This window comes from Scyliorhinus torazame, chromosome 5 (genome assembly GCF_047496885.1).
Source record: "Scyliorhinus torazame isolate Kashiwa2021f chromosome 5, sScyTor2.1, whole genome shotgun sequence".
NCBI lineage: Eukaryota > Metazoa > Chordata > Chondrichthyes > Carcharhiniformes > Scyliorhinidae > Scyliorhinus > Scyliorhinus torazame.
Window position 1 is genome coordinate 259507990 of NC_092711.1, and position 15972 is coordinate 259523961.

Here is a 15972-nt window from a genome sequence, read left to right on the forward strand (position 1 = left end):
ATGTGGGCATGGGAGTGACCGGGATATTTCTGTATACATAATTTGAAGTAACTGTCCTCCAAATATTTGTTTTAAATCTCAATACTTTAACGAATAGATTCAATGAGGAAAGTCCTGAAACGTGGGCCTAGAAAAATGATAGTTGCATTTTCTTCTACAATGGATACAATGTAGCTGCTCACAAAATAGTTCCTTGAGTTAGCTTCTCATGCTTTACTAGTTTCTTTATTCACTTTTCAAAGCAGAAGGCTACATGTAACCACTGTGAACAGATGTAAATTGCTGGCAAGCTCGCGAATCTGTAATAAAGAACAGACCACAGAAATAACTGGATGGAGGCTGCTGAGGAGGTAACTGTGGAAAGTTTTCTGCCAGGTCAACCAGGTAAGGGGTTTTGTACACAGTTGAAGTCACCCCCCCATGATCAGTCAGTGCGTGTCAATGTCGCGCATTTCCGCCATGGTCTGTTTTATGAAGTCTGTGTCATCCCAGTTGGACGCGTCCACATTTACCAGAACTACCAAGGCAGCACGGTAGCACAAGTGGCTAGCACTGTGTCTTCACAGCGCCAGGGTCCCAGGTTCGATTCCCCGCTGGGTCACTGTCTGTGCGGAGTCTGCACGTTCTCCCCGTGTGCGCGTGGGTTTCCTCCGGGTGCTCCGGTTTCCTCCCACAGTCCAAAGACGTGCAGGTTAGGTGGATTGGCCATGAAAAATTGCCCTTAGTGTCCAAAACGGTTAGGAAGGGTTATTGGGTTACAGGGATAGGGTGAAAGTGAGGGCTTAAGTGGGTCGGTGCAGACTCGAGGGGCCGAATGGCCTCCTTCTGCACTGTATGTTCTATGTTCTATGTTCTACCAGTGCCCCATCTAGGACACTGCTAACCATGACGTACCATCCCTCTTAGTCCATAACTGTCCATATCGCAGTGAACCTCGTCCTCTTACTAATCAATATGGCTACTCCCCTAACCCACATCCCGTAACACGAGTGATATGTGTGTCATACCCAGCCGTTTCTTACCTCCCAGTTGGTCCTTCTCGCTCAGATGTATTTCTTGCAGGAAGACTCTGTCGGCTTTCAGGCTTCTTAGGTGGGTGAAGACTCTGGATCCTTTCATTGTGTCGTTAAATCCCCTGACATTCCAGGTGATAATCCTGGTGGGGCTTTTGTCCCCCCACTCCTGCAGGATCAACCATACTTACCTAGTGGACACGCCCTTGCACTCAGGGGTTTCCCTTTGTTAAGGGGACGTCCAAAATGGCCGCGGTCGCCGTTCTCACCATGAGGTCGGGCCGCATGTGCTCTGGGGTTTCCCTTTGTCCAGGGGCACCCAAAATGGCCACCAACTGTGTGTATGCCACGTGGGTGCACTCCTACAGTCCTGGGTCTCCCTTCATTTAGGGAACGTCCAAAGTGGCTGCTTGCGGCGCCATCTTGTTTCTTCAGCCTGTTCCTCACTCGCCGAAGCCTATAAGGAACCCAACTCCTTTTTCCTGCTCTGTTTCTCTTGAGTTCCTTCCCCCCCCCCATCCCCCTTCCATGCATCGCCCTTTCCCCATCTCCCCCTGTGCTTCCCCCTTCCCCGTCCCTTTGCTCCCCCACCCCCCTGATCAGGCACTTCCTCCCTGCCGGGAGGTGCGCCACGGTCCCCTTTGGCTTCTGTCTTCCTGTGCTAGCTATTTCTGCTAGTGTGGTGGCCCTTCTCGCTGTGCTGGTCTAGCCCCTTCCTTATACCCGCTGACTGCCCGTTCGCCCCATTTCAACCCTCACCTGCCTTCCCCAGTTCCCATTCCTTTCTAAGACCCAGTCTTTTCTTTATAATCAGAATAAGGCAGCACAGTCTCTCACAAACATGCTCGCTGTCCAATGGGTCTTTTGCTATTTCAGTCTTTCCCTGCCAACTCTCATCATTTCCATGCCTGCCCCTTGTCCAGGCCATTGGCTCTGATGAATTTGTTTGCTTCCTCCGGGGAGTTAAAGTTGTGTTCTTTTTTGGTCGATGACCCAGAGCCTGCTGGGAACAGCATGCCGAACTGTACCCCATTCTGGTACAGGGCCGATTTTGCCTATTTTTTACAGCTCTGCCCCAATGTCCTGGTAAATTTTAATCTTGTGTCCTTCCCAGGTGCTCGCTTTTGTCTGGCGGGCCCTCAGCAGGATCCTCTCACGGTCTTGATATCAGTGGAGCTTGCCGATAACCGCCCTCGGCTGCTCCCTGGCCTTAGGTTTCGGTCTGAGTGACCTCTACGTTCTGTCGAGCTCAGGGGATTTGGGGAAACTATCTCTCCCGACTAAGCCGGCCACATTTGGCGACGTAGTTCTTTGGGTCTTTGCCCTCGATGCCTTCCAGCAAGCCCATGATCCTGATATTTCGTAGTCAGCACCTGTTCTTCTGGTCCTCGACTTTTCCCCATACGTTCTCCTGGACCGCCACCAACCTTTCCACTTGTGCCTCCAGGCTGAGAATTCTGTCGCTCTGGCCCATCGAGACCTTTTCCATGTTGAGGATAGTCCTCTCCTGAGTCGCCACTTTCTTCCCCAGCCCATCGTTTGCCTTTTGCATGGTGGCCATCGCCTCTGTCAGCTTGACCACCACCTGGATTTCTGTCCTGATCGCCTCCTTCATGACGGTCAGTTCCTTTACCAGGAAGCTCTTTCATCCATCTCCTGGTGATGGAGGGGGGGGGGGGGGGGGCTGATGCTCGGTGTGGTAGTCACCACTAGCAGTATTATATGTATTACGGTAAGACACGTATAATAGAGGTAAATGGGTAAATCCCTGCCTGCTGGCTCCGCCCAGTAGGCGGCGTATAAATGTGTGTGCTCGCCGGTGCTGCAGCCAGTCTGGTGGCAGCTACAGGAGGCACAACATATTTGCTCAATAAGGCCTCGATTATTCCACTACTCTCGCCTTTGTGGTAATTGATAGTGCATCAATTTATTGAGCAAAGGTTTTTCAAATGATGGATCTGCGCATCAAGCCTGATCGCCTGCAGCTGAGCCCTCAAACAGCCAATGCTACGTCCGCCTTTGAGCACTGGCTAGCCTGCTTCGAAAGTTACCTCCGAACATCCGCTGGGGAACCCTCGGACTCGCAGAAGCTCCAAGTCCTTTATTCATGGGTGAGTGACATTTTTCGTCTCAACCGGGTTGCGCCCACTTACTCCAAAGCGATGGAGCTCCTGAAGGGACATTACATTCAACCAGTAAATCAACTATACGCCAGGCACCTCCTGGCCATGGGACAGCAACTCCCCGGGGAGTCTCTGGACGATTTCTGGCGTGCCCTGCACATCCTAGGTAGGAACTGTGACTGCCAGGCAGTTTCGACAGCCCAGCACACAGAACATTTAATTTGAGACGCTTTCGTTATGGGCATGAGGTCTGCGTACGTCCACCAGCCGCTACTGGAAGGGGGTATGCTTGAGCTTGCGGGAACTAGGCAGCTCGCTAACTCGTTAGAAGTGGCCTCCCGTAACGTCCAGGCATACGCCCCCGACCGTGCAGCACCCTCGTGGGCATCGTGGGCCCAACCAGCTGCCGACTCCAGCTCACAGCAAGCCTGCGCCGCGCGGCAGCCAGCCAACCCTGGGGGGGCCCCAAGTGCTATTTTTGCGGGCAGAACAAACACCCCAGGCAGCGCTGCCCGGCGCGGAACGTGACCTGCAATGGATGTGGGAAGAAGGGACACTTTGTTTCTGTTTGCCAGGCCCAGTCGGTTGCCGCTGTTTCCAGGCCCGGCGTTCCTGAACCCCCCACGTGTGACCCAAGGGCGCCGCCATCTTCCTCATCTCCAGCCACGGGTGGCCCGTGGGTGCCGCCATCTTCTTCACTGCAAACCACATGCGACCCATGGGCGCCGCCATCTTTGATGCCCCCCGCCATGTGTGCCTCGTGGAAGCCGCCATCTTCGCCGCCATTTTGGACGGCGCCTCAGGACCCCTGCTCATCTGGCCGTTCATCGCCTGCCGCTACCTCCACCACTGCTGGCCAGCCCGGGGTCTCCCAGTATCTGCCGCAGCTCACCTCGATCACCCTGGACCAGTCCCAGTCCCGCAACCTCGCGACCGCAACAACGAAGATGAAGATCGATGGGCACGGGACGACCTGCCTTTTTGACTCTGGGAGCACGGAGAGCTTCATCCATCCCACTACGCTAAGGCGCAGCTCCCTCCCAGTACACCCAGTTACCCAGAAAATCTCCCTGGCCTCCGGATCCCATTCCATGGAAATCCGTGGGTACTGCATCGCGACCCTCACCATCCAAGGCGTAGAGTTTAGCAACTTCCGGCTCTACATCCTCCCCCACCTCTGCGCTGCCCTGTTACTCGGCCTGGACTTCCAGTGCCACCTCCAAAGCTTAATCTTAAAATTCGGCGGACACCTACCCCCCCTCACCGTGTGCGGCCTCACGACCCTCAAGGTCGACCCACCTTTACTGTTTGCGAACCTCACCCCGGATTGCAAACCCGTCGCCACCAGGAGCAGACAGTACAGTGCCCAGGACAGGACCTTCAACAGGTCGGACGTCCAACGGCTTCTGCGGGAATGGGTCATTGAGGCCAGCAACAGCCCCTGGAGAGCTCAAGTGGTAGTAGTAAAGACTGGGGAGAAGCACAGGATGGTCACTGACTACAGTCAGACCATCAATCAGTACACGCAGCTCGACGCGTACCCCCTCCCACACATATCTGACATGGTCAACCAAATTGCGCAGTATCGGGTCTTTTCCACAGTGGACCTGAAGTCCGCCTACCACCAGCTCCCCATCCTCCCGGAGGACCGGCAATACACTGCGTTCGAAGCAGATGGCCGCCTCTATCACTTCCTTAGGGTTCCCTTCGGCGTCACTAATGGGGTCTTGGTCTTCCAGCGAGAGATGGACCGAATAGTTGACCGGTACGGACTGCGGGCCACCTTCCCGTACCTACATAACGTCACCATCTGCGGCCACGATCAGCAGGACCATGACACAAACCTCCAAAGATTTCTCCAGACCGCCAAACTCCTTAATCTCACGTACGATAAGGAGAAATGTGTGTTCCGCAACAACCGCTTAGCCAGTGGAAAATGGAGTTCTAGGGCCCGACCCCGACCGCATGCGCCCCCTCATGGAGCTCCCACTTCCCCACTGCCCAAAGGCCCTGAAACGATGCCTTGGGTTTTTCTTCTACTATGCCCAGTGGGTCCCTAATTTTGCGGACAAGACCCGCCCACTCATTCAGTCAACAGTTTTCCCCCTGACAGCTGAGGCCAGCCAGGCCTTCAACCGCATCAAGGCAGACATCGCCAAGGCCAACGAGCCGCTACTGGTCGACGAGTTCCTCCCCTTTCAGGTCGAGAGCGATGCATCGGACGTAGCTCTGGCCGCCACCCTCAACCAGGCGGGCAGGCCGTTGGCCTTCTTCTCCCACACCCTCCATGCCTCCGAAATGCGGCACTCCTCTGTCGAAAAGGAGGCCTAACCGGCAGGAGATTCACTCTCCTCACTGACCAACGGTCGGTAGCCTTCATGTTCAATAACACACAGCGGGGCAAGATCAAAAACGACAAGATCTTGAGGTGGAGGATTGAGCTCTCCACCTATAATTACGAGATTTTGTATCGCCCCGGGAAGCTCGACGAGCCCCTTGACGCCCTATCCCGCGGTACATGTGCCAGCGCACAAGTGGACCGACTCCGGGCTCTCCACTATGACCTCTGCCACCCGGGAGGGCCACCTGGTTCTTCCATTTCGTTAAGGCCCGCAACCTGCCCTGCTCCATTGAGGAGGTCAGGACCGTCACCAGAGACTGCCAAGTCTGCGCGGAGTGCAAGCCGCACTTCTACCGGCCAGATTGAGCGCACCTGGTAAAGGCCTTTTGAACGCCTCAGCGTGGACTTCAAAGGGCCCCTCCCCTCCACCGACCGCAACACGTACTTTCTAAACGTGATTGACGAGTACTCCTGGTTCCCTTTCGCCATCCCATGCCCCGATATGACTCCTGCCACGGCCATTAAAGCCCTCCACAATATCTTCACTCTGTTCGGTTTCCCCACCTATATCCACAGTGATCGGGGATCCTCTTTTACTGGTGATGAGCTCCGCCAGTTCCTGCTCAGCAAGGGCATTGCCTCGAGCAGTACGACCAGCTACAACCCCCAGGGAAACGGGCAGGTGGAGAGGGAGAACGGGACTGTCTGGAAGCCCATCCTGCTTGCCATGCGGTCTAAAGATCTCCTGGTCTCCTGCTGGCAGGAGGTCCTCCCCGACGCGCTCCAGTCCATCCGGTCGCTCTTTTGCACCGCAACTAACAAGACCCCTCACGAACGTGTGTTTGCCTTCAACAGAGTCTCGCTCCCAACATGGCTGACAGTTCCTGGACCCGTCCTCCTTCGCAAGCATGTGCGGACCCATAAGTCGGACCCCTTGTTCAAAAGAGTCCACCTCCTACACGCGAACCCGCAGTACGCCTACGTGGCACATCCCGACGGGCGCCAGGACACAGTCTCGCTCCGGGACCTGGCACCTTCTGGATACCCACCCACAGCCCCCAACCTGACACCACCCCCCACCCCCGGCTGCCTCATTCACCCCTGCGCCACTCACCCTCCCTCCAGCGAACCACACCGCTGCCCCCGCCCCAGTAGGATCCGTCCTCCCACTGGGTCCACTCGAGTGACGAAGACGAGGACAACACGCTCCCGGAGTCACAGGTGACCAAGTCGGTGCCCACATCATGACCAGGACTGAGGCGATCGCAGAGGAGCATCAAGGCCCCCGACAGACTGAACTTGTCATGTTTTTTCAAGCCCCAGCCGGACTCTTTTTTTAACAGGGGGTGAATGTGGTAGTCATCACTAAGTAGTATTACATGTATTATGGTAAGACACATATACCAGAGGTACATGGGCAAATACCTGCCTGCTGGCTCCGCCCAGTAGGTGGCGTATAAATGTGCGTGCTCGCCGGTGCTGCAGCCATTCTGGTTCCAGCTACAGGAGGCACAACATCTTTGCTCAATAAAGCCTTGATTATTCCACTACTCTCGTCTTTGTGGTAATTGATAGTGCATCACTCGGGTCATTGGCCGTCCTCTCTCCTGGGTGTGGCCAGGACCCTTTCGCCTCATGTGCCTGTCTGATGGGTCAGGGTTTAGAGGATCCCAAAGTGTATCATGGAGTTCACCTGACCCATAACTTTTAATAGATTGTGGTATGGGGAGCACACAGCTCACTCTACAGGTACGGTATAGCAGGAAATGGACCAGTGGTTTTTAAAACAAAACAATGTTTATTCTATGAACTCAAGTTAACCTTTTTAAAACAAACAGTAAACATTTTAGCAACCAGTAAATCAAATTCACCCCCCCAAAGAATACAACACTAAGTAATCTGTATGCCGTCCTTTTAACATCCAAAAGACTTAACAAACCTTCAAACAGGAGCACATTAGGGTTTACATTCAAGACTGAAAACATTTATACTTCTTCTGAATTCACCAAATGATCCATCGATAGTTTTTGGATGGCAGAGATCAACAGACACACCCAGCTCTTCTCAAACTGAATCTGAAAAAGCAGAAGTGGAGCTTAGCTCCACCCACACTCTGACATCACTCCAGTAACATGAGCAGCTCCATTTCTTAAAGGTACATTTCTTAAACACCCATTTCTTAAAGGGTACTGTCACACGACACCTGGCATTTCGTCCGCCTGCCGGACGTGACTCTTTCCGTCGCTTCAGCCATCTCTTCGGCCCCTCGAGCTCCCATTCGCTGGCATCTTTTCTTGGTTGCCCTCCTTTTCCGGTTGAAGGATTTCATTTCCTTTGAAACTTGGGCAAAATTCGACTAAAAGTGTCCTTTTTTCTGTCCCGGCTTGGAGGGGAGCCACCTGATGTGTCCGCTCAGCACATCACAATTGCCAGCACTCAGAAGTCAGCTTTTCTTTTACGTACACCAAGGACCCACTGACAGACCGATCGAACCCCAGATCGGGGAAAAGGACAGGCATGACTAGGGAACCGGGAGCATTCATGGAGCAGGTGGGGGCTGTTAACCCCTGGTGGTTCCTACACCGCAGTGAGAGGGAATTCTTGTTCTTTTCGCCAGTCTACAAAGCATATTCGAGGATAGACTTCTTTGCAGTGGGGAAAGGGGTGCTTCCAGGAATAGTAAGAGTGGAATATTCCGTGATAGTTATCTCCGACCACGCTCCACACTACATGGATGTGAGGTTGGAGACAGGCCGTGTCCAGCGACCCACATGGAGGGTGGACATGGACCTGCTGGCCGACAAGGTCTTCTGCCAAAAAATATCACAAGCCATAGACGAGTATGTTACAAACAACCGGAACGGGGAAGTCTCACCTTCCACCTTCTGGGAGACACTGAAGGTGGTGATTAGGGGAGAGATTATAGCCGACAAGGTATGAAGAGGTAGGGAAGGGAGGGTGGCCAGGCAACAACTGATTGACTCCATTCTGGATGTCGACAGAAAGTACACCGAAGCCCCGGTCACGGAGCTGCTGGCGGAGAGGAAAAAGCTCCAAATGGACTTTAATCTGCTATCCACCAGGAAAGTAGTGCACCAACTCCATCAGACATGGGGGACCTTCTACGAACACGGGGTAAAGGCTGGCCACCTACTGGCTCGCCAGCTGAGAAAGCAGGCAGCCACGAGGGAGATAGCCCAGGTGAAGAATAGTAGAGACGGACTGATAATCGAACAAAACGAGGTCAACTAAGCATTTGAGACTTGCTACCGGGAGCTGTACACCTCCGAGCCCCCCCGATGTGGGCGTATTGATGAAATGGTTCCTCGATGGACTGGACATGCTAGTCGTAGGGATGGTAAGTGGGGGGAACTGGAAGCACCAATAGGACTGGGAGAGATCATGGCGAGCACAAGCTCCATGCAGGCGGGGAAGGCACTGGGATCCAACGGGTTCGCGGTGGATTTCTACAAAATATTTGCACCAGCCCTGGCCCCACACCTACAGGACATGTTCGCAGTCTCACTAGCGAGGGCACCCTGCCTCCTATGCTAACACAAGCCACGGTAGTGCTGATTTCCAAAAAAGACAAGGACCCGACGGAATGGGGATCATACAGACACATTTTGCTGCTTAATATAGACATGAACATACTTGTGAAAGTCCTGGCCAAAAGACTGGAGAACTGCGTACCAGAGACAGTCGCAGAGGACCAGACAGGCTTTGTCAAGGGTCCTAACTGTGAACATCAGGCGACTGCTGAATGTAATAAGGACCCGTTCCGGGGAGAGAACACCAGAGGTGATCCTCTCCCTGGATGCAGAAAGGACCTTTGACAGAGTCGAGTGGAAGTACCTAATTGAGGTACTAGCGGTTTGGGTAGGGGAGAGGATTCACCTCATGGGTGAAACTCCTGTACAGCGCCCCAAGGCGAGCGTTCGGACCAACACCACCAGCTCCGAATACTTCCAGCTGCACAGAGGCACCAGGCAGGGATGCCCATTGTCCCCGCTCTTGTTCTCCCTGGCAATCGAACCACTGGCGAGCGCTCTGTGAGACGCGAAAGCTGGAAGGGTATCCAAAGAGGGGCAGAAAGCACCGTGTCACTCTATGCAGATGATCTGCTCTTCTACATTTCGGACCCACAGAATGGCATGAAAGCAATCATGCAAGTTCTGAGAGAGTTTGGAGCTTTCGCGGGCTACAAACTCAACCTGGGCAAGAGCCAGGCATTCCCAGTGAACCCGAATGGGGGGGGAGGGTCAGAGCTGGAGGGACTACCATACAAACCAGCCCGAAACAAATTCCCTTACCTGGGGGTCTAGAGAGTCCATGAATGGACACAGATCCACAAGTGGAATCTGACCAGTCTGGCGGAGGAAGCAAAAAAGGACCTACAGAGATGGGATGCACTCCCGCTTTCCCTGGCGGGAAGGGTGCAGACGTTCCTCTTCCTGTTGAGATCCATACCGATCTTCATCCCCAAGGCCTATTTCCACAAAGTAGACAAAATGATTGATGCGACCATCAATTCACTGAGAGACACATTGAGAAGTAAACCATGGTTTTAATCAGCTTAGAACTGAGCCGGCATGTGACCGGTACAACAATGAATGCGGCCCCGCATGTCAGCTGCCTTTATACTTCCTGTAAGCGGTGGAGCCATGGGCGAGCCCGTACATGCCCCGACATATCCCCCTGTGGGTGAAGCAGTACAATGGACCATAGGTGGAGCCCACAGGGTTAAACACATAACGTACCACGATACAGCAGTAACATGATATCACAGTGCACTGGTGAATTAACAGTAGTTCCATACACCACATTCACCCCCTGTTTAAAAAATGAAGTCCGGCGGGGGTGACGGGTTTACAGATTCAGTCAGTCTGGTGCCCGGATCGTACGTTGCGACCACCGAAGCACTGGTGTTGCAGCCGTTTCGGGTGGCTGTGGAGCTGAGCCCGGAGCAGGCACAGGCATGGACTCCTGGAGCGGCTCTTCCGGAGCTTCATTCCTGTGGACCGGTGCAGCGGGTGGGAGGGAGCGCGAGAACCATATCGGGGTAGGGGCGCTGAACATGGAGGTTGGATAGGGGTAGGGGCGCTGAACATGGGAGGTTGGATGGGACCTAGTGTGGGGGATGCAGTAGTGGTCATGGTGTCGGAGCCTGTGGGCGCCAGGTCCCAGAGGGGGACGGTATCCAGCCGGCCATCGGGGTGTCTGATATACGCATAGTGTGGGTTGGAGTGCAGGAGCTGGACCCTCTCTACCAGCGGGTCGATCTTATGGCTCTGAACATGTTTTCGGAGGAGGACGGGACCCGGTGTCATCAGCCAGGGCGGAAGAGAGGCCCCTGAGGCAGCTCCCCTAGGTAAAACAAACAAGCAGTCATGAGGGGTCTGGTTTGTGGCTGTGCAAAGGAGGGACCTAATAGAGTGGAGCGCATCGGGGAGGACCTCCTGCGAGTGAGAAGCCGGGAGGTTCCTGGACGGTAGGGTCAGTAGGACGGTCTTCCAGACCGTCGTGTTCTGCCTCTCCACCTGCCCGTTTCCCCTGGAGTTATAGCTGGTAGTCCTGCTCGAGGCGATGCCCTTACTGAGCAGGTACTGACGCAGTTCGTCACTCATGAACGATGAGCCCCTGTCGCTGTGGACATAACTGGGGAAACCAAACAGGGTGAAGACACTATGCAGGGCTTTGATGACTGTGGGAGTGGTCATATCGGGGCAGGGATTGGGGAACGGAAAACGGGAGAACTCGTCGATGATGTTCAGGAAGTACGTGTTGCGATTATTGGAGAGGAGGGGCCCTTTGAAATCGATACCAAGGCATTCAAAGGGCCGGGATGCCTTTACCAGGTGGGCCTTATCCGGTCGATAGAAGTGCGGTTTACACTCCGCACAGATTTGGCAGTCTCTGGTTACAGCTTTGACCTCCTCGATGGAGTAGGGCAGGTTGTGGACCTTGATGTAGTGGGCAAGCCGGGTGACTCTCGGGTGGCAGAGGTCGTCATGGATAGTACGTAATCGGTCATCTTGCGCGCTGGCGCACGTGCCATGGGACAGGGCATCTGGGGGCTCGTTAAGCTTCCCAGGACGATATACTATATCGTAGTTATAGGTGGAGAGTTCGATCCTCCACCTCAAGATCTTGTCATTCTTGATCTTGCCCCGCTGCATATTGTCAAACATAAAGGCATAATTGGTCGGTGATGAGGGTAAACCTCCTACCAGCGAGGTAGTGCCTCCAGTGCCGTACGGCTTCCACGATGGCTTTGGCTTCTTTTTCGACCGAGGAGTGTCGAATTTCAGAGGTGGTGAGGGTGCGGGAAAAGAACGCTACCGGTCTGCCTGCTTGGTTGAGAGTGGCGGCGAGAGCGACCTCTGAGGCATCGCTCTCCACCTGGAAGGGTGCAGATTCGTCCACCACGCGCATTGCAGCTTTGGCGATGCCCGCCTTGATGCAGTTGAAGGCCTGGCGAGCCTCGGCTGCCAGTGGAAAAATAGTGGCCTTAAATAGTGGGCAGACTTTGTCCGCATACTGGGGGACCCACTGGGCGTAATAGGAGAAAAATCCAAGGCACCTCTTCAGGGCGTTGGGGCAGTGAGGGAGAGGGAATTGGAGGAGGGAGCACATACGGTCAGGGTCGGGCCCTAGGATCCCGTTTTCCATGACGTAGCCGAGGATGGCTAGCCTGGTTGTGCGGAAAACGCATTTCTCCTTGTTGTAGGTGAGGTTGAGTTTTTGGGCGGTTTGGAGAAATCGGTGGAGGTTGGCGTCGTGGTCCTGCTGATCATGGCCGCAGATGGTTACATTGTCCAAGTACGGAAACGTGGCCCGCAGCTCGTACTGGTCCACCATTCGGTCCATTGCTCGTTGGAACACCAAAACCATGTTTGTGACGCCAAAGGGGACCCAGAGGAAATAGAAAAGGCGGCCATCTGCCTCAAACACAGTGTAGTGGCGGTCCTCCGGGCGGATTGGGAGCTGGTGATATGCAGACTTCAGATCTACCGTAGAGAACACGTGGTAGTGCGCGATCTGATTTACTATGTCTGCAATCCGGGGAAGGGGGTACGCATCGAGTTGCGTAAAGAGGTTAATGGTCTGGCTGTAATCAACCACCATCCGGAACTTTTCCCCGGTCTTGACGAGCACCACCTGAGCTCTCCAGGGGCTATTGCTGGCTTCTAGGACCCCCTTCCCGCAAGAGACGCTGGACCTCGGACCTAATGAACGTCCTGTCCTGCATACTATACTGCCTGTTTCTGGTGGCTATTGGCTTACAATTGGCGGTGAGGTTCGCAAAGAGGGAGGCAGGGTCGATTTTTAGGGTCGCGAGGCTGCATATGGTGAGCGGGGGCAGGGGCCCCCCGAATTTAAGAGTTAGGCTCCTGAGGTTGCACTGAAAATCGAGTCCTAAGAGGAGAGGAGCACAGAGGTCTGGGAGCACATATAGTTTAAAATTAGCGTACTCAGCACCCTGGAGCGCTCGGGTTGCAGGAGTGCACCCTTGGAATTGCACCGAGTGCAACCCAGAGGCGAGGGAGGTAGTTTGTCGCGTCGGGAAATATTGGGAGTGAACAACGTCTTACCATGTCCGGGTGAATGAAGCTCTCTGTGCTCCCGGAGTCGAAAAGGCAAGGGGCGGGATTCTCCACTCCCACGCCGAAGTGGCCGCGCTGTCGTGAATGCCGTCGAGGTTCACGACGGCGCGGAACGGCCCCGGTCCCGACCAATTCAGGTCCTGACAATGGGCCAGGATCGGGGCCGCGTCATCTACACGCGCCAGGCCGTGTCGCCCGCGTAAAAGCGGCGCCGCATAGATGACGCGGTCGGCGCCGCATAACGGGCGTCATCCGCGCATGCGCGGGTTGGCCGGCGCCAACCCGCGCATGCGTGGTTGCCGTCCTGTCCAAACCCGCCCCGCAAGAAGATGGGGGACGGATCTTGCGGGGCCGCAGAAGGAAGGAGGTCCTCCTTCAGAGAGGACGGCCCGACGATCGGTGGGCACCGATCATGGGCCACCCCACATTGCAGGTGAAGCCCGGTGCAGGATCCCCCCTCGCTATCCACAGGCCGCCCCCCCAGCGTTCATGCACCGCCCACGACTGCAGCGACCAGGTGTGGACGGCGCCAGGGGGAACCCGCCGTTTTGGCCTGGCCGCTCAGCCCATCCGGGCCTCAGAATAGCGGGGGTGCCGGAGAATCGCCATTTTGGGTGTCTCCGGCGATCCTCGGGCCTGCGGCCCGCGAAACTCGACTGGGCCGTTCCCGCCGCTTGGTAGAATCGCGGGAGGGCGTCGGACCGGTGTCCCCGGAAATTCTGGCGGCCCAGGCGATTCTCCCAACCGGCGTGCGAGTGGAGAATCGCGCCCAAGGTGTCTCGTACCCGTTTACCCGGACGGCCATCATGGAGCTCCGGAGGTGCTTCGGTCGCGACTGGTCCAGGGTGACCGCGCTGAGCTGGGAGTAGCCGGCAGCGTGATCAGAGGTACTGGGGCAGCCCCGCGATGGCTGCTATCCATGTCGTTCGTACATCTCGGGCGGTGTAGCAGATGGCGGCCAAGGTGGTGGCCCCCGTTGGTCAAGCATGGCGGGCGGTGAGGACAATGGCGTCTAAGATGGCGGCCCCCATGGATCGCAAGTGGCTGGCCGCGTGGGGGAGAATGGCCAAGATGGCGGCCCCATGAGTCGCACATGTTGTGACGAGGCGGAGTCGGCAGACACGCTGCCACTTTGCGGGGTCTGCGGGCCTGTGTGTCTGCGGATCGGGTCTTCGAGTTTTTAGACCTGGCCAGGCAGACCTTGGTGAAGTGTCCTTTTCGCCCGCAGTTATTACAGTTCGTGTTGCGGGTCAGGCAGTGCTGTCGGGGGTGTTGGGACTGGCCGCAAAAATAGCAGGGCAGCCCCCCATGATGGGCGGGCGGCCGCACGGCACAAGCCTGGGGTAGTGTCTGGTCGAGGGCCCACGAGGGGGTCGCGTGGTCGGCGGGGAACGCAGTAAGGCTTTGAAACGCGACCTCCAGAGAGGTAGCTAGTGTTACCGTGTCCTCCAGGTCCTGGGCCCCTTTTTCGAGCTGTCTTACATAGTTCGATCGGACCCCCGCCACGTAAACGTCTTGGATAGCGAGTAACGGCCTGGTAATGGCCTGGTAGTTAAAGTTGCGCGCGAGGGCTTTGAGGTCACGTAGGTAGTCATCTAGCGACTCCCCGGGGCGCTGGCGGCGAGTGGTGAAGATGTGTCGCGCGTGGACCTCGTTCACGGGCCGTACACATATGCGTTTGAGTAGTGTGAGGGCCTCTGTATAGGACGCGCCGCCGTCGAGCTGGACAGAAATGCGATGGCTCACCCGTGCGTGGAGAAGACTCAGTTTCTGTTCGTCCGTGACGGATGGCGTAGACGATGCGGTGAGATAGGCCTTGAAGCATCGAAGCCAGTGCGAAAACATTTCTCTCGCCTCCGCGGCCTGTGGATCGAGTTCCAGTCTATCAGGTTTGAGGTGGAGGCATGCAAGTTCAGGCCTCCCTGTACATGGACGACGTTGCCGTCTTCTGCTCGGATCCTGCGTCTGTGCGCAGGCTCTTGACCACCTGCGACCAGTTTGAACTGGCCTCGGGAGCCAAGGTAAACCGTGGCAAGAGCGAGGCCATGTTCTTTGGGATCTGGGCCAACCGGTCCTTTGTCCCCTTCACTGTCAGGTCAGATTACCTGAAGGTGCTGGGGATATGGTTCGGAGCTGCTGGGGCATGCACCAAAACCTGGGAGGAGCGCTTAGCAAAGGCAAGGCAGAAACTGGGCTGGTGGGAGCAACGCTCCCTCTCCATTGCGGGCAAAACCCTGGTCATCAGGTGTGAGGCACTCTCGGTGTTACTACATGTAGCGCAGGTCTGGCCCATTACCCGACCCTACCCCACAGCAGTCACCCGGGCCATCTTCAAATTCATCTGGAGATCCAAGATGGACCGTTTCCGAAGGGACACCATGTACAAACCTCTGGAGAAGGGAGGGCGGAACGTACCCAACGCCTCCCTCATCCTGTTGGCCACCTTTGTGTGCAGCTGCATCAAGCTGTGTGTGGACCCCCAGTATGCAAACACCAAGTGTCACTACATACTGAGGTTCTACCTGTCCCCGGTGTTACGAAGGATGGGCCTGGCCTCATTGCCGCGGAACGCTCCAAGTAGTTGGACCGTACCGTACCACCTGTCCTTCGTGGAAAAGTTTTTGAAGAAAAACACCTTTGACCACAAGACAGTGAAGCAGTGGTCAGCACGTAATGTCCTCGAGGCCCTCAGGGAAAAGGAGACCGTGGAGGACGTTGGATGGTTCCCTGAGCAGACTGCCAGAGTCATCTGGCAGAACGCCTCATCACCAGAACTTTCAAACAAGCACCAAGACCTAGCTTGGCTGGTGGTGACAAGGGCCCTCCCTGTCAGATTCTTCATGCACACCCGAAGGCTCTGCGCCAATGCACGCTGCCCTCGGAGTGGC

The 15972-nt window shown here is 55.6% G+C and overlaps 1 long non-coding RNA gene across 1 annotated transcript in view; it reads left to right on the forward strand.

Moving 5' to 3' along the window:
* The first annotated feature begins 251 nt into the window (after window positions 1-251).
* Window positions 252-15972, forward strand: part of LOC140421081 (uncharacterized) — a 72417-nt gene continuing 56696 nt past the window's right edge. The window contains exon 1 of the long non-coding RNA XR_011946662.1: window positions 252-384. This is a non-coding gene — a long non-coding RNA (uncharacterized lncRNA). The remainder of the gene's footprint in view (window positions 385-15972) is intronic.